Source organism: Colobus angolensis, unplaced genomic scaffold, assembly GCF_000951035.1.
Source record: "Colobus angolensis palliatus isolate OR3802 unplaced genomic scaffold, Cang.pa_1.0 Scaffold90, whole genome shotgun sequence".
NCBI lineage: Eukaryota > Metazoa > Chordata > Mammalia > Primates > Cercopithecidae > Colobus > Colobus angolensis.
Window position 1 is genome coordinate 2,052,419 of NW_012122932.1, and position 17,590 is coordinate 2,070,008.

The 17,590-nt window shown below is 37.9% G+C and overlaps 1 pseudogene; it reads left to right on the forward strand.

Annotated features, from left to right (window-relative positions):
- Window positions 1–15,001: 15,001 nt before the first annotated feature.
- On the forward strand, window positions 15,002–16,387 carry LOC105504280 (annotated as a pseudogene).
- The last annotated feature ends 1,203 nt before the right edge of the window (window positions 16,388–17,590 follow it).

Genomic DNA, 17,590 nt, shown 5'->3' on the forward strand with positions numbered 1-17,590 from the left:
CAGGCTAGTTTCAAGGCCAGCATTGATAATTAGAGGGATATCAGATAGAATTACTCATCAGTGCCAAGCAGCAGGCAACAAATCAGATTGGCAGGGCAAGCCTACTCCCTCCCTGTACACTCTGTGCCTTCCCTCATGCTCTGGGACAATCCCTTGTTCCCACATGGGCATGCCCTTTCACACCCCATCCCTCTGCTCTTGCTCTTCCTTCTTCCTCAGATACACTCCTCCTCGTCTCTCGTTGGATCACTCCTATGTATTTCTCAGTTCAAATGGCCCTTCTCTGTGAAACCTTCATGATAACCACTCCACCCTTATCCAGGCAGAGTTTGTTACTTCATCATCTGTCCCACAGCACACTTGACCCCATTGTATAAGAACTAAGTGTTGGTTGGGCGCGGTGGCTCACACCTATAATCCCAGCACTTTGGGAGGCTGAGGTGGGCGAATCATGAGTTCAGGAGTTCAAGACCATCCTGACCAACATGATGAAACCCCATCTCTACTAAAAATACAAAAAATTAGATGGGCATAGTGGCAGATGCCTGTAATCCCAGCTACTCAGGAGGCTGAGGCAGGAGAATCACTTGAACCTGGGAGGTGGAGATTGCAGTGAGCCGAAATCACACCGCTGCACTCCAGCCTGGGTGACAGAGTGAGACTCTGTCTCAAAACAAACAAACAAACAACAACAACAATAACAAAACTGTCTTATTTATTTAACTTTTATTTTTCTCTTTTTTCCCCATCAAGTTTTACTTTTATTTGAAGTTCCGGGCTACAAATGTAGCCATCAGCAATGTACAGGTTTGTTACATAGGTAAACATGTGCCATGATGATTTGCTGCACAGATCAATCTGTCACCTGGGTGTTAAGCCCAGCATCCATTAGCTATTCCTCCTGATGCTCTCTTTCCCCTTGAAACCCTGACAGGCCCCAGTGCGTGTTACTCCCCTGAATGTGTCCATGTGTTCTCACAGGAGAACTAAGTGTTTTAATAGCTCTCTTCTCTTTCAGCTTGCGGATCTATTTATTTGTTTATAGGCAAAATATTGTACATATTCATGGTGCACCATATGATGTTTTGAAATATGCATATATTATGCAAAGGCTGTATCTGGCTATTTAATACACAGATTACTCATACTCACTTTTTTTTGTGTGGCAAGAACACTTAAAATCTGCTCCCTTAGCAATTTTCAAGCATACACTACAATGTTATTAACTATAGCCATCGTGATGTACAATAGATGTCTCAAACTTATTCCTCCTGTTTAGCTCAAATTTTGTATCTTTTGACCAACATCTCCCCAATCCCTCCCACTACCCAACTCCCAGTCTCTGGTAACTATCATTCTACCCTCTGCCTCCGTGAGTTCATCTTATTTAGAGTCAGCATGTAAACGAGATCATGTGGTATGTATTTGTCTTTCTTTGTCTTTCAGTCCCTGGTTTATTTCATGTAACATAATGCCCTCCAGGTTCAACTGTGTTGCAAATGATAGGATTTCCTTCTTTATTAAGGCTGTATAGTAAATAGTATTCCAGTGCATACATATCACAGTTTCTTTCTCTATTCACCTGTTGATGGACGCTGAGGCTGATTCCTAGCCTGTGGGTCTCAAGAGAAGAATGTTTTATTACTTCTGGATCCTCATGGAGCCTACTCTATTGCTTGGTCATGGTCTCACCTTTGGCTTCACCTCCTCTGAAAGTTTGTTCTGGTTTTTCCAAACAGAGATAGGTGATCCTCTGAGGTACCTGCTAAGTCTCTGTTTAAATGTCTTTACTAATAGGCTAAAGGCTTCTCGAAGGCAAAACCATCTTTTTTAGGGTTGAATACATATTACCCGAGGCACATGGCAAATATTAAAAAAACAAAAACAAAACAAAACAAAAAAACAGAAGAAGAAGAAAAAAATAATTTGGCAATTAATGAAGACCAATCTTTCTCCCCCACTGCCAGAATCCATTGCCGTGGTCTCTATACCCATACCCGTCACCATGGTTCCCCTTGAATAAAGTCTACCTTACCATCTTTTTCTTTTTTTAAAAAGAAAAACAATTAAATGGATTAAATATATTTGCACTTGGTGAAACAGAATGTTGGATTTGAGATGCTGCTGTGTATTTCAGGTGTAAAATAATCTTCCTTTGCAATACACACAAGAGAATAAAGTTTAGTTCAAGTCTAGATGATACTGGCTGTCCTGAGGAATGCTATAAATTCACTTGATTGAAACGTGGACTTGTGAATACTTAAACTTATTGATTTATCAATACTTATACTTTGCATGTATCAAAAGACCATTTTATAAATGGGAAAATTAACTAAAGTATGGACAAAAGGAGGTTCATCCAGCATCTCAGAGCCAAGGCTAGGGCAATGTTTCTTACTTACTAGTTAGTACTCTTCACAAGGCACCAAACCACTTCTGCAAAGTAATCAGGCAGCTCTGCTTGCACCTTGTGTGGTGTGGCCTTCCCAGGCCTCCCCAACCTGTCTTCTCAGAAAGACACTGGTCTTGCCTCTCTTGTACAAAGGGTTGTGAATCTAGACTCTAGATCACCACTGTTTGTATAGGACAGACAAAGCCAGAGTCTCCAATAAAATCTAGACATTAGAAGGCCTTCAGTGAGGTAGATTTATGCCATCAGGGTCACTACTGATGACTGAGCACTGTGATTGTCCAAGAGGCTGGTGGGGGAATGACATTCTAGTGTCCTTTATCAGTTAGGCCACGGACCCTGACACATTGCCGTGTTTGCCTGGGAAAGGGCGCATATTTTTCTAATCATCACAAGGGCACTCTATAGATGAGTGAAGGCTGTAGATACAGCAACTTAAGATAGAAATTTGCTGGCTTCTTAGGAATAGCAGCTGGATAGGGCAAGCAGACAAATCCTAAATCAGCTGCTTTTGGTGGTCTGGTGTCAAAAAGCTAGCACTGTCCTGAGTGTCAGGATAGCTGGCCTCAATTCCTGTCAGTAACACTGGCTCATTGCATGGCCCTGATTCAATACCCTCCATTTTCCCTGCTTGTTGTTCTTATTCTTTCTCTTGTCATGATTTTTCCTCACAGCTTCAGGTCTCAGCTAAAATGTCTTGTCTTTGGTGAAAACTTCTGTGACTCTCTAATCCAATTCAGATCCCTATGTGATTAACTTTTCTACACTCCGTATTCTTTCTTCTCAGCACTAAATTTTGATGATTTAATGTCTCTCTTTCCAAGGAATGTTAAAATCTCAAAGGGAAGCATTCTGATCAGTCTTGTTCAGGGAGATGACTTTGCTGTTTACAATAATGCCTTGTTTGCAAAAGATACCCAACAAATACGCATTGAAGACATGAGCTAATAAATAATGCTGAGAACAGGAACCAGGTTCTTTTGGTTATTATCTGAGTGACTCTGGCAAATGACAGATACCCTCTGGGTCTCAGTTTCTACATCTGTAAAAGGGACATAATATAAATTCCTACCTATATATCAGCACCATTGTAAGAATATAGGAGATAAAAATAAAACACCTGATAACTATAAATAACCTTTAATGTTGGCCATGTTAATAACAGTTGAAAATCTGTGATTTATCTTCCACTGCCATAAGAAAGTGAATTTGCTTTAGGTAGATGAGAAACTGAGATTATGAAAGAAGGTTTTATCCAAGCAGGGAAGAAGATGAAAACTTTCTTCTACAACACTATTCTAGCTTGGTAAGAAGGTACAGGAATGAAGGAAATAAATGTTTTAATTACTCTGGACTTTTCCAGACTTAATTAAAAATCATCTGAGTGCTTTTTTTCTCAAGGTAGGAAAGAATTACAATTTAGGTTGGCAATCTCATGAAGAGATTTCAATGTGGTTAGAAGCATGGGTTTTGGGAGCACACAGAACTGAGTTTGAATTTCAGATTTGCCCCTTATGAGCTGTGTGACACTGTAACCTTACAATATTTTCTAATTTCTTTGTGCCTTGGATCCAGTGCCCATGAAACAGGAGTAATGATACCTCTTGGTGTTTTTATGAAGATTAGATAAGAAAATTTGTAAAACTAGTACAGTGCCTTGCAAATACTAAGTGAAAAATAAATAGACTTGTCTATTCTATTCTACTCTATTGTACATTGAGTTGTCTTAGACGAGGGAGTGACATTTTAGGACCACCACCAACACCACCACCATCACCACTAATAATAACAATAATAGGCTGCCTCCTCTGGTCAGGTGCTGAGTTAGATACAATGTATCAATAAAATTGTTGAGAGGCTACCATTACTATCCTCATTTTATATAAGGAAATTTAAGCTTAGAGGAGTTTTGCCAGGGTTACAAATCATATATGAGCCAGAGCAGGGAACTGGACATGCAAACGTGTGATTCCAAGGTCCCTGCTTTTAGCTATTCTGTTAAGTTGCACTGGCATATGCTTATGGTTGCTACGGGCAAAATGTTTGGGCCAAGCAAGGAACATCATGTTACCAACCTGTGTGCCCACAGATTCATCTGTGCCAACTCTGCTTTTTTTTCATTAGCCTCTGAATAAAGTTCTGGCCTATTCCATTAATTATGTTTTTGCTTAGTTTGATAAAGCAAACATGCAGTTTACATGGTGTCCTTTATATCCTCGGCAGAAATAGGACTGAAGATAGGGCTGTAGGATAAAATACATGATGCCCAATTAAATGTAAATTTCAGATAACAGTGAGGAATTTTCTTTTAGGATAAGTATATACCAAATATTTCACAGGAATACTCATGCTAAAAATTATTTGTGGTTTAGCTGAAATTAAGTTTTTCTTACATTTTTAGCTGAAATTTAAATTTAACCAGGCATCTGGTACTTTTATTTGTGAATCTACCTGGAGAAGCCCTCATAATTCTTTTCTTATTAAAAAACCCGTGATCAGGGAGTGCAGAATAGGAATGAGAGAGGTTACATAAAGGATTAAAGAGTAGTATGTAAGAAGTTGAAATCATATGAGGAAACTAGAAGTCATTAAAGAGCTCTAGTTCCTCTTTAATATCACATCTGGAATATGTTTTCTTCTTGCAAGCCTCATAAAGAAAACATAAACCCCTCTCTTGTTCTTGGTTCATTCCAGCTAAAGTTTCAGACTAGTCTTGGAAAGGATGCATGTGGCTTCAGCTAGTGGTCCCATTCCCATGGTGTCTACATGCTGAGGAGTGGTCCCACTCTCTGTTACCCTAATCACCTTCCTCTATGTAGCTTATACATTAGTCAATCTTCATGCCATAGATCCATTTAACAGTTACTTTTTCAATGAACATTTATTTATTGAGCTTATACTATTTGCCAGGTACTCTGCCAGGCACAGGGGACAAGAAAATACAAAGCAACAATCCCTGACTTACCTTTGTTGAGGAGGCAAACATGTAACCAAATAATTGCAATTTAAATATGAGAAATGCTAATGGAGTTGTGAACAGATTCCTATAGAAGACTAACAGGGAGTGGTTAACGTTGCCTGCCGGAAGGGGTCATGGACAAATCATTGTTTGGGCCTTGAAAAGTGATTGTGTAGGTGTTCACTATGCAACCAAGGTGTGGAGAAGACACCTCAGGTAGGAGGAATGACCTCTGTGAAGACACAGAAGCATGGAAGGACATAGCGTATTTCTAGGAATGAACCTCAAATTCTTCAGTGTTATTAGAAGTGAAGATTGAAGTAAAATAACTGAATCTCAAAATTTGTTTTAATTAATGAACATGTTGGAAGGAAAAAAATGGAGGGGAAAGAGAAGAGAGAAGGAATAGAGAATTTGGGGGTGCGGAGTAAAAAATCATTAAGTATTTAAACTCACAGCTAGGAATTTTTTCTCTCTTCCTGTTCCCTAATTAGAATTTCAGACAAGGACATTGCCATCCATCAAATTACGGCAGAAATGTGAATTTTCTTTACCTTTTATTACCACAGAACCAATTTTCTCACAAAGTGCTATCCATTTTCCTCTTAAATATCCTTAAAATTTAACTTCTTTCACTTCCACAATAAGTGTCACAGTTGGGGGCTTCGTCTGGACTCTTGGAATAGCAATCTAAAGCGTCCCTGATGTTTGCCTCTCGCCATTCCAGGCTGTCCTCCACACTGCTGCCATTTTTATCTCTCTATAACATAAGTATGTTTACATCCTCTGTCATGTCTCTAATAATTTCAATGGCTCCTGACTACATATAAATAAGGTCTTTCATATTTCATTCACAATCAATATCTCTAGCTTCTCTTTAGGAGTAGTATAGAGTAATCTTAATGCACAAGTTCTAGAGGCAGGTAGCCTGCATTCAATTTCTGACTTTGCCAGGGCTGGTATTTACTGAGCATTTACTGGGATGCTCATATCTGGTCTACTAGGCTGGATTGGTGTTTGCACCCTAGTTGTTGAATAATTTAATATCTTCTCAGCTACTAAATGTGATTTGGCAGTTCACTTATACTCTCTAAACTTTAGTTCTCCGTCTTCAATATAAAGGTAATACAAGTATCAGTCGCAAAAAGTTTTAATAAATCTGAAATAAAATATCAATGAAATAAATAAATTATAAACGAAATCATGCTATAAAAAGCTTAGCGTCATGTATGTCTAACAAATGCTGACTATATGCGTTATTGCCTCTCACCAATCTCTAACTATGTCACCTCCTGTTTTACCTTTCCAGGCATGCTCCAGAACTTTACTTATTTTATCACCCTACTTGTTCTGCCTGAAGTAGCCAAACCCCACCAATTCATCCTTCAAACATTCAATCCTTCGGAAAGACATTGTAACCACATCCCTGACTTAATCCATGGTACAATTAATCACTTTTCCTGTGTGCTCACTGTGCGCACATCTCTATTATATTAAATCATGAGTTATTGTTTATACATCTGCCGCTGCCATTAAGTTACGAAAGCATTCTTTGCATCATTTCAATTTTGTTACATTTGTTAAGGTTCGTTGAATGACTCCATAAAATCTATCCTGATTAATGTTTCCTCTGCACATACTAAAATATACATTTAAGTTGCAGTATTTTATGAAGGTTAATTAGGTCATTTTCATTAATTGTGACAATCAGATTTTCTGTATCTTTACTGATTTTCTATCTGGTTATTCTATCAATCACTGAGAGACTAGTTTTGAAGTCTCCAAATAGAATTTTAAATTTGTATACTTCTCTTTTCTTGTCTGTCAAATTTTACTTTATAGATTTGAGGATCTATTGTTACTTGCTTATACATATAGGATTGTTATGTTTTCTTAGTTAATTGACTCGTTTCTGATTATGCAATGTTCCTTTTATTGTTGTTGTTATAGGAGACGGAGTCTCGGTTTCTCGCTCATGCTGGAGTGGAGGGCTATGGCGCTATCTCGGCTCACTGCAACCTCTGCCCCTGGGGTTCAAGAAAGTCTTCTGCCTCAGCCTCCCGAGTAGCTGGGACTAAAGGCACACCCTGCCACCCACGGCTAATTTTTTGTATTTTATTAGGGACGGGGTTTCACAGTGTTGCCCATGCTGGTCTTGAACTTCTGAGCTCAGGCAATCCGCCCGCCTCGGCCTCCCATAGTGCTAGCATTACAGGTTTGAGCAACCGTGCCCTGCCACAGTGTTCCTTTTTGTCTCTGATAGTATTCCTTGTTCTGAATAGTACCTGTTCTCATGTTAATATAACCATTCCAATTATTTTGTGTGTGTTTAATGATAAATCTTTTTGCATTCACTTACTCTCATCTGTTTTTATATTTAAAGTGGATTTTTTTTGTAAACAGTGTAATCTATCTCTGTTTTATAATTAATGTGTTTAAATTGCTTACATTAATGTAATTATTAATATAATTGCTTTTAAATCTACAATGTTGACAGATGTTTTATTTTCCATCTTTTGGACTACTTTTGGATTAATTGTTTTGGATTGACTGTTTTTTATGGATCTATGTTACCTCTATTATTGACTCAGTAGATAAACCTACTTTAATTGATCACAGTTACTCTTCAATTTATGGTTTTCAATTTATAGTTTGACAATTTATAGCTTTCATATCAATTATGTATTTATTACCTCATTTAGTCTCACAAAAACCTTGTAATTTAGGTATTATTATACCCTTATCTGGCATAGCTAAATTATACATAATTGGCATAGAAATATTTACACTATTAATTTTGTACTATAGTCTTCTCAATTTAGAGGGGAGTCACTATTTCCATGTAATTCATTTATATATTTGTAATGTTCCCTTCACTCCATCCTATGTGCCAAAGTAAGGCATGACATAGTACCTGTTTTGAAGTGTTGCCTCCACCCTCAGCCATAGCTCCAGCTGCTAGAAAAACAAAAGCCACTGGACTCTTAACTGCCTTCCTTGTTTACATGATTCCTTGGCTTGGGCTTTGGCTATTGTTCCAGTGGGACTCTGGAATCACCTCTGCCACTGACATTTTATATAAAATGAATCATACAATATGTGGCTTTTTGTGTCCAGCTTCTTTTACTTATCATGTTTCCAAGGTTCTTCTGCATAATAGCATGTATTAGTACTTCATTCTTTATTACTGCTAAGTAATATTCCAGTGTATAGACATACCACATTTCATTTATCCATTTCCCTGTTGATAAGCACTTGGTTTGTTCTGCTATTATTTGGCTGTTACGAATAGTGCTACTGTGAACATTCCTGAATAAGTGTATGAATGAGCATATATTTTAATTTCTCATGGGTATACACACAGGAATGGAATTGCTGGGTCATATGAGAACTCATTTTAAACTTGTGAGAAACTTCCAGACTCTTCTAAGCATTTATGCTAGTTTGCATTCCCACTAGCAATTTATGAGAATTCCAGTTTCTCCATATTATAACCTACCGTTTTTATTGCATTTTTAAAATTCTAGTCATCATAGTAGGTATGGAGTGGTATATAACTTTGCTTTTGATGTGCATTTCCCTAATGGATAATGATACTAATCATACTTCATTGAGCTTATTGGCCCAATCATTTTAGTAGGCCAACATTACCCTGATGCCAAAATCAGAATGAGAAATGACAAGACAAAAAAATTACAAATTAATATCCCTCGGAAACATAAAAATAAAAATCCCCCCAAAAGTTCTAACAAATCAACTACGTAGGGTTTATATCTGAAATGCAAATCTTATTAATCATTTGAAAAATAAATAAATTCAGTTTACCATACGGTCAGATTAAAGATAAAAAAGCATATAATCATTTCAATAGATACAGAAAAGTCATCTGACAAGATTCAATATCTGTTACATAATACACATATATACTTATATATGTATATATCAAAGAGTATGTGTATATGCATATACCTCTCAGAAGACTAGCAATAGAAGGGAAATTCCTCTACTTGATAAGGAACATCTATAAAACACTCACATTTAAATATGTTAACATCACACTTAATGATGAAAGATTAATGCATTCCTTTAGGATCAAGCACAAAACACAAATATCCTCTCTCCCTGTTCCTTTTGGATGTTGAACTGAAGGTCCTTACTACTGCAATAATGGAAGAAAAAGAGTAAAAGGATTGAAAAGGGAGAGGTAAAACTGTCTGTATTTATAGAAGGCATGACTGGCTATGCGGAAAATCTCAAAGAATCTACAAAAACGTTATTAGAAATATTAAGTTTCTAATACTTAACAAGGTTAAGTACTTGTAAATACTTAACAAGGTTGAAAGATACACAGTTAACATACAAAAATCAATTGCATTTGTACATAGTTGCACAGAAAAATTGGAAATTGGAATTAAAATGTGCCTTTTCTAATAGCACCAAAACCATAAAATTCTTAGATATATATCTAACAAAATAATGACAAATTATGTTTGCTTATAACTATACAGTTCTGTTAAAATAAGTAAAAAATGACCCCTAAATAAATAAAGGTATTTATTGTATTCATGAATTAGAAGATGCTGGCTCTTCCTAATGTGATCTATAGATTCAACAGAGATCTAATCATAATTCTAGCATCATTTTGTATAAAAACAAGCCAACTAATTTTAATATTAAATGGAAGGGCAAATAACTAGAATAACAAAAAAAAATTTGAAACAATAAAACCAGGTAGGACGAAGTCTCAGGCACCACTCAAACTAATATCAAGGCTTCTATAAAGCTCAATGATTAAGACAGTATTATGTTGGAGAAAGGCTAGGCATATTGATGGAACAGAAGGTAGTCCAGAAACATACTCACATTTGTATGGTCAATTGCTTTTCAATGATGGTGCACAGGTTAACCAATGAAGAAAAGATAATGTTTTCAATACATGATGGGAAGCAATTGGACGAAAAGAAATAAGGAATAAGTGTTGATCTATATATTGTTATATAAAAAGTAACTCAAAATGGGTCACAGTGCTAAATGTAAAAACGTATACTCTAAAATTTCTTGAAAAAAGTGTAGAGGGAAATATTTGTATCCTTGGATTAGATAAAGGTTTCTTAGACATAATACCAAAAACATGATTAACACAGACAGAAATACACTGTTAAGAAACAGCAACGACAAACCATAGATTAGGAAAAAACTCATATATTTGTTAAAAGATTTGGAGCCAGTATACATAAATTATGTTTTCAAAACCAAGTAATAGGAAAACAACCCAATTTAAACAAAAGGGGAAAAATATTTGAATAGAAATTCAGAGTAGACATGTGGAGGATAAGTGTATGAAAAGATAATCTGCACCATTTGACATTAGAGAAATGAAAATCAAAACCATAATGATATATTGCTACCCACCTATCTAAAACTAAAAAATTAAAAATCAAATAAAAAAGCTAAAAAAATCAAAAACAAAATAAAAAATAGCAAGTGCTAAAGAGTATATAGAGAAACTAAAACTCTCATACCTTGTTGGTGGGAATGTAACATAAAAAAACAGTTTGGCAGTATATATACTCATATAAGTATACATACTTATTATATAACCATGTAAGTATTTACCGAGCAATCTCACTCTTAGACACATACTCAAGTGAAATCGATATTTACATTTACACAAAAACCACAGATGAATGTTTATAGTGGCTGTAATAACCCTAAACTTAAGCTCTAGTATGTCCATATAATAAAATATTACTCAGCACCATTAGGAATGACTCACTAATCTGTGCAACACCATGAATGCATTTCAAAGTATTACTCTAAGCGGTGGGAGCCAGACTCAAAATGCTGCAACTGTATAATTCTAATTTCATCTATATAATGTTTTGAAAAAGCACAACTATAGCAACAAAAAGCAGAACTTTGGTGGTTAGGGGCTGAGCAGGGAGGGGAAGGCTTACTATAAATATGCACAAAGGAATTCTTTTGGATGGTGGACATTTTGTGTCATGAGTATAGACTGGTGACAAAATTGTTTGTGTTTGACAAAACTCACAGAACGTACTTTAAAGGGTAAATTTAAACTGTATGTAAAATATACCTTGATGTTTAACTATGTGTAAATTATACCCTAATACAGGAAAAGTATATTTATAATAGCCTTGATGGTGATGGTAGTGATTAGACTATATGTGAACTGGTGGTTATGCTTTCATGCCATTTCTGCAACAAACTTTCTGGGTAATCTTGAATACCTCTTTTCCCCCTTCGTAGGTCCAAGTTTCTTCATTTTCCAGTGATAAATTTGGATGGGATAATGACTAGAGTTTCTTCTAGCATTGGCATTCTGTGACGACTGAAGATATGATTTCTGAGGTTGTTTTTATGTTCCCTCAATCTTTGAAACCAGATGCTTTTGTTGAGGTCAGGGCTGGGCCCACATTCTGAGACATTTCTATACATGACAGGTAGGTGTGTGCTTGTGCATGAGGACGGCTAGAGGTAATCTGGCCACCACCCTTTATCCTTCCCATGTCTCCTTCACCAAGCTGTTTATGACTGATCTGTGAACAGCTGCCATTAACAGCAACCCAGAGCCCGAAGATGAATTTAAAAAAACAAAACCCCCAAACGTCTTGTACATGATCAGGTATCCTGTTGTCTCTCTTGATTGAGCAACTCGATAGGGTATAATGAAAATAATTCCCATTCTTAATGCCTGCCCCCAGGCGAGAACTCACGCATTCTTTACAATTACCCTGCCCACAAATGTAGGTCATTGTGGATATAATTATCCTCATTTTGTAAATTATTAAAAAGAAAAAAAACAAACTAGCAGCAGCAATGACACAATAAAATAAACTAAGGCGTGAACATTTTAATTGACTACTCTGTTATCAATCCACAAGTAAGTGGCAGAGCTAGGACTTAAACTCACTGCTATCTGATACTAAAACCATTAATAAAAACGCATCTAACAGGGTTCTAGTCTGAAATATGGGAACCCGGTTACTGTTCATATACGTATTTATCTATTCCTTCATTTATTCATTTATTGACAGATATTTTGTAACCTGTAAAGTATCAGGAAAGACACTATGCATAAGAGATACAACAGTAGATTGGATAGGCACTATCCCTGCCACCATGGAACCTACATTTTAGTCGGCGGGGAATGAAAAAACTCAGCAGGGAATTACACTTCAGCATCGTAATTGCTACAATAGAATATTGTGGGCAGATAAAGGAAGACCAAGGAAATCTCCCCAAGGAAAGTTACCTATGCTGAGATGTGAGAGAAAAGTAGGAGTTAGGCAAAGATTTACAGGTAGAAAAAAAAAAAATGACAACAAGTGAGAAACTTAAGTAGTTCAGTAAGACAGGGACTTGAACTAAAGTGTCATGGAGCAGAGTAAAAAGAAACTGAAAAATACCTAGGGCTTGACTCATCCAGAATTCTGTGAAGTTTTTAAAATGGCTGGAACTTTTTCTAAGAGCAATATGCAAGGGTTTTAAATAGAGCAGTGACATGATCAGATTTTATTTTCCAGTTTCTTTGATCAGTAGTAGAAAATGAGAGTGAACCAACACTGAAGGCAAAGAGACCATTTAGGAAATCATTATTATCATCATAATCACATTGTTATAATAATGACTGTGATGATAGTGCTTACAGATGGGGTTAGAGCCAGTGGTAATGTAACCAAGTGGATGGACTTGAGCAGTAAGTTTTTGTAACTTTATTAGCCCTAATGCTGCAATCTTGACATATATTTTGTAATATACCTTCCATTCTATTAAAATTAGTAGATAAAATATTCTACTAACACATGTAATTTCAGAAGTCCATAAAAAATTAAAACTAATACAAATAAGAATTAAATTAAAATAAATAATAATATGTATTTTAATATGGGTACATCACCACCAGGAAATTAAGTCCTCCATAGAATTACAAAGTGCCTCCCTGAAGCATTGCCATTTCGATAGAGAACTACAAGATTCAAATGTTATTCAGTCAGTGCCACTGACAGGTGTCAGTGATGACTGGATTTGTTGTGTGAGGGCCAGGGAGATGCCAAGTGTGTTTCTGTCCTTGGTGGCAGTGTGGTTGTGGTATATTACCCAGCATTGTGGATACCCAATGAAGAGAGCTGGGGACAAGGGAAAGATCATGGGTTCCGTATTGGACAGGTTGAATTTAAAGTGATTCTGAGACATTTACACTGGAGATGATTGGCAATTAGGAATTCTGTATGAGTAAATATAAACCTTAAGCCCAGAAGGGAAGACTTGACTTGAGAGATGGATTTGGGGTCATCATTTTACAAATGGAAAAAAAAAAAAAAGTCATAGAGCAGATGAGACTCTCCAGGGATAGTGGGTACAAACAAAAGAGAGGAACACTTAGGTAGGTGCTTGAGGACCACACGTAGCAAGAAAGCCCTGCAGGAGAAACTTCAAAAAGGCTACTCAAGGGAAAAAGGGTGAAAGAGAATACTTAGATCCCATAGAAACCAAGGAAAGAGAGAGTTTATGAAAGGAGGAACTGTTCCCCTGTGTTGGCTCCTGCTTAGAGATCTAGGAAGATAAGGTTTGGGATGCTTAATCATCTAGAAACAAGGAAGTCTTCAGTCACCGACAGGAAAATTGTCAGTGGAATGGTGGAATGAGCCTCATTGCATTGGTGCCTGGAGGTAGTAGAAGGCAAGGAAATAGATTCCATCAGATTCCACATCTCTCCAAGGGCTTACATATCTGTGAAACATGGGTGTTGATGTCCCTTGTACACTTCTGAAGTACCTCAAATGTAAAGAACTTCAACATAAAGCAGAATAAGATACATCTGTAATGCTGGCATATGTAAGAGAAAGGCAGAAATCATACTCTGCTTTTGCTAATTCTTCTGCTTCCACCATAACTGTCCTGTTAAACTCATCTCTGATTGTTGTAAAACTACTCCAAACGTAAAGTTCCCATGTGATTGTTCTTGTTGTAATTGTTCTCAAAGATGTTTAACACCAGGCCAGTGGTTCATGCACTTTGGGAGGTGGAGGCAGGTGGATCACCTGAGATCAGGAGTTTGAGACCAGCCTGGCCAACATAATGAAGTCACGTCTCTACTAAAAATACAAAAATTAGACCGGGCACGGTGGCTCACGCCTGTAATCTCAGCACTTTGGGAGGCCGAGACGGGTGGATCACAAGGTCAGAAGATCGAGACCATCCTGGCTAACACGGTGAAACCCCGTCTCTACTGAAAAACAAAACATTAGCCGGGCATCGTGGCGGGCTCCTGTGGTCCCAGCTACCAGGGAGGCTGAGGCAGGAGAATGGCGTAAATCCGGGAGGCAGAGCTTGCGACGAGCTGAGATCGTGCCACTGCACTCCAGCCTGGGCAACAGAGTGAGACTCCGTCTCAAAAAAAAAAAAAGAAAAAAAAAATTAGCTGGGAGTGGTGGCAGATGCCTGTAATCCCAGCTACTTGGGAGACTGAGACAGGAGAATCACTTGAACTTGGAGGCACAGGTTGCAGTGAGCTGAGATGGTGCCCTTGCACTCCACCAGCCTGGGCGACAAGAGTGAAACTCCGTCTAAAAAAAAAAAAAAACAGTTTTAGTTTACTTTGTTGCAGCATGAAGAGCCCCAGCCCCTTTCTCTGCCGAATCACCAAGGCGGCTGGGAGCCTGAACACATGTCCTGAAAACTGGAGGGCTGGTGTATGATGAGTAGGCCCTCATTGCTGCTCAGTAATGCGGAGTTCAGATTCGCATGATCTATGCTCACTTCTGTTTTGACCAAACCAACCATGCCCCTGAATTTCCTTCCCACAAGGTTCTAGTGTTTGAGAGTGATGATGGATTCTCTGTGTGGGAGAGCAATGCTATTGCCTCCTATGTGAGCAATGAGAAGCTGTGGGGAAATGCTCCAGAGGCAGCAGTCCAGGCAGTGTAGTAGGTGAACTTCACTGATGATAGCCAGTACCTGGGTGCTTCCACCTTGGGCAAAATGCACCATGACAAACAGGCCACCAGGATGCAAGGGAGGAGGTGAGGTGAAATCTGGGGCTGCTGGATGCTCACTTGAAAATGAGGATTTTTCTGATGGGTGAACGAGTGACACTGGCTGACATCATAGTTATCTGCACCTTGTTGCGACTCTATAAATAGGCAGATTCTAGAGCCTTCTTTCTACCAGGGCATTCTCATTACCAACCGCTGTTTCCTCACCTACATTTACCAGCCTCAGTTCCAGGCTGTCTTGGGTGGAAATGAAACTGTGTGAGAACATGGCCCACTTTGATGCTAAAGTATTTGCACAGAGTCAGCAAATATTTTAGGACCCTAAATATTTAGGACACTCTGACTCAGCAAATGCTTTAGGATACTCCACGGAAAGAGAGCCAGCAAATATTTTAGGACACTCCATGGAAAGAGAGGGGTTCACGGGAAGAGAAGCAGAAGCCCCAGGGTGAGCGGAAGGAGAAGAAGGTGGCCGCCCCTACTCTTGAGGCAGAGATGGAAGAATGTGAGCAGCCCAAGAATACCTTTGAGTTGGATGAATTTTAAGTACAAGTACTGCATCGAGGACACACCCTCTGAGGTACTGCCATGTTTTGGGGAGGACTTTGATAAAGATGGCTGGTCCCTGTGATATTCTTGAGTATCGCTACCCTGAAGAACTCACCCAGACCTTCACGAGTCGCAGTCTCATTATTGGAATGTTCCAGCGATTGGACGAGCTGAGGAAGATGCCTTTGCCAGTGTCATTCTCTGTGGAATCTACAATAGCAGCTCCATTTCTGGAGTCTGGGTCTTCCAAGCCAAGAGCTTGCCTTTCCACTGAGTCCAGATTGGCAGGTGGACTCTGAGTCATATAAAAGGTGGGAACTGGATCCTGGAAACAAGGAGACCCAGACACTGGTTGGAGAATACTTTTCCTGGAAGGGGGTCTTCAAGCATTTAGGCAAAGCCTTCAGTAAGGGCAAGATCTCCAAGAGAACATTTTTTACTATTGCCTAGCAGCCTGCACCTGCCCTTCATGAAGATGGGGACCATTAAAGGAAATTGAACATTGCCAGTAAAAAGATATTTTCGTGCAACTGCTCATCAGCTGTTTAGAACCCATTCTATTGTTTCCCTGAGTGTAATCCAGACTTTGTTTTCACACTTCCAAAGATGAGTGGTTCACTAGGGCAACTTACTAGGTGCCAGATAGTATGGACTCGAAAGTCAGATGGAAGTGGGTTTAGATGCTGCCTCTGCCAAATCTTTGACTGTGATATCTTGGACAAGGTATTTAAGCTAAGTGTCTGGGGTTATTCCTTTTTTTTAATGTGAAATGGGAATTATAACACCTAGCTCTCAGACTTGTTAAAAGGCTCACATATCATGATGCATGTAAACAGCAAATAGCACAGCCTTTGGAAGAGAGAATATGTTAACATATAATAGATTTTAAAATTTACAATTTTAATTGAAAAAAGAACAATTAAAAATAATTATTTAATTGAAAAAACATTCTTTTCAATTACAAGATTCTTTTTTAATTGAAAAGAATTTAAATTTAAGTTTTCAAGTAAAAATTTTTCTTTTCAATTAAAGAAGAATCCTGTAATTGAACAAAAATTATTTTTCAATTAAAAAAGAATTTTTAATTAAAAAAAAACAAGAAAGATGCTACTAGTCTTTGATTGGTGAAATATTTCTTAATCATTTTGGCCAAAAGTGTCTTTCTCTAATTCCCAAGCATTGGCCATAGTTATTGCTCTTGGAACTGACCAACAAGTGTAATCTATTTTCCCATTACAACTCTCCAATCATTAAATCTTCTCTCCTCCATGGGAAGCATCTCATTTTCTTCCAACTTTCCTTAAAGAACATGCTTTTAAGGCTCCTCTCTATCATTGTTGCTACTTTTTAAAGTTCACTCCAAAGTGTCCCTATTCATCCAGAATGGAGAAAGTGGAATTTGATCTGATAGTTGAAGGATTATTGGATTTTATGGAATATGTTCAGAGATGGTGACGAGTGACATAAGTTGCAGTGAGGCGGTGGGATCAGAAGTGTTTGCTATAAAGCCTGAGAATGTAGTTTAGGGAGAGTCTAAAATGCTTTTTCAAAGAATCAATTCTAGGCTGAGCATGGTGGCTCATACTTGTAATCACTTTGGGAGGCCAAGGTGGGTGGATCATCTGAGGTCAGGAGTTTGAGATCAGCCTAGCC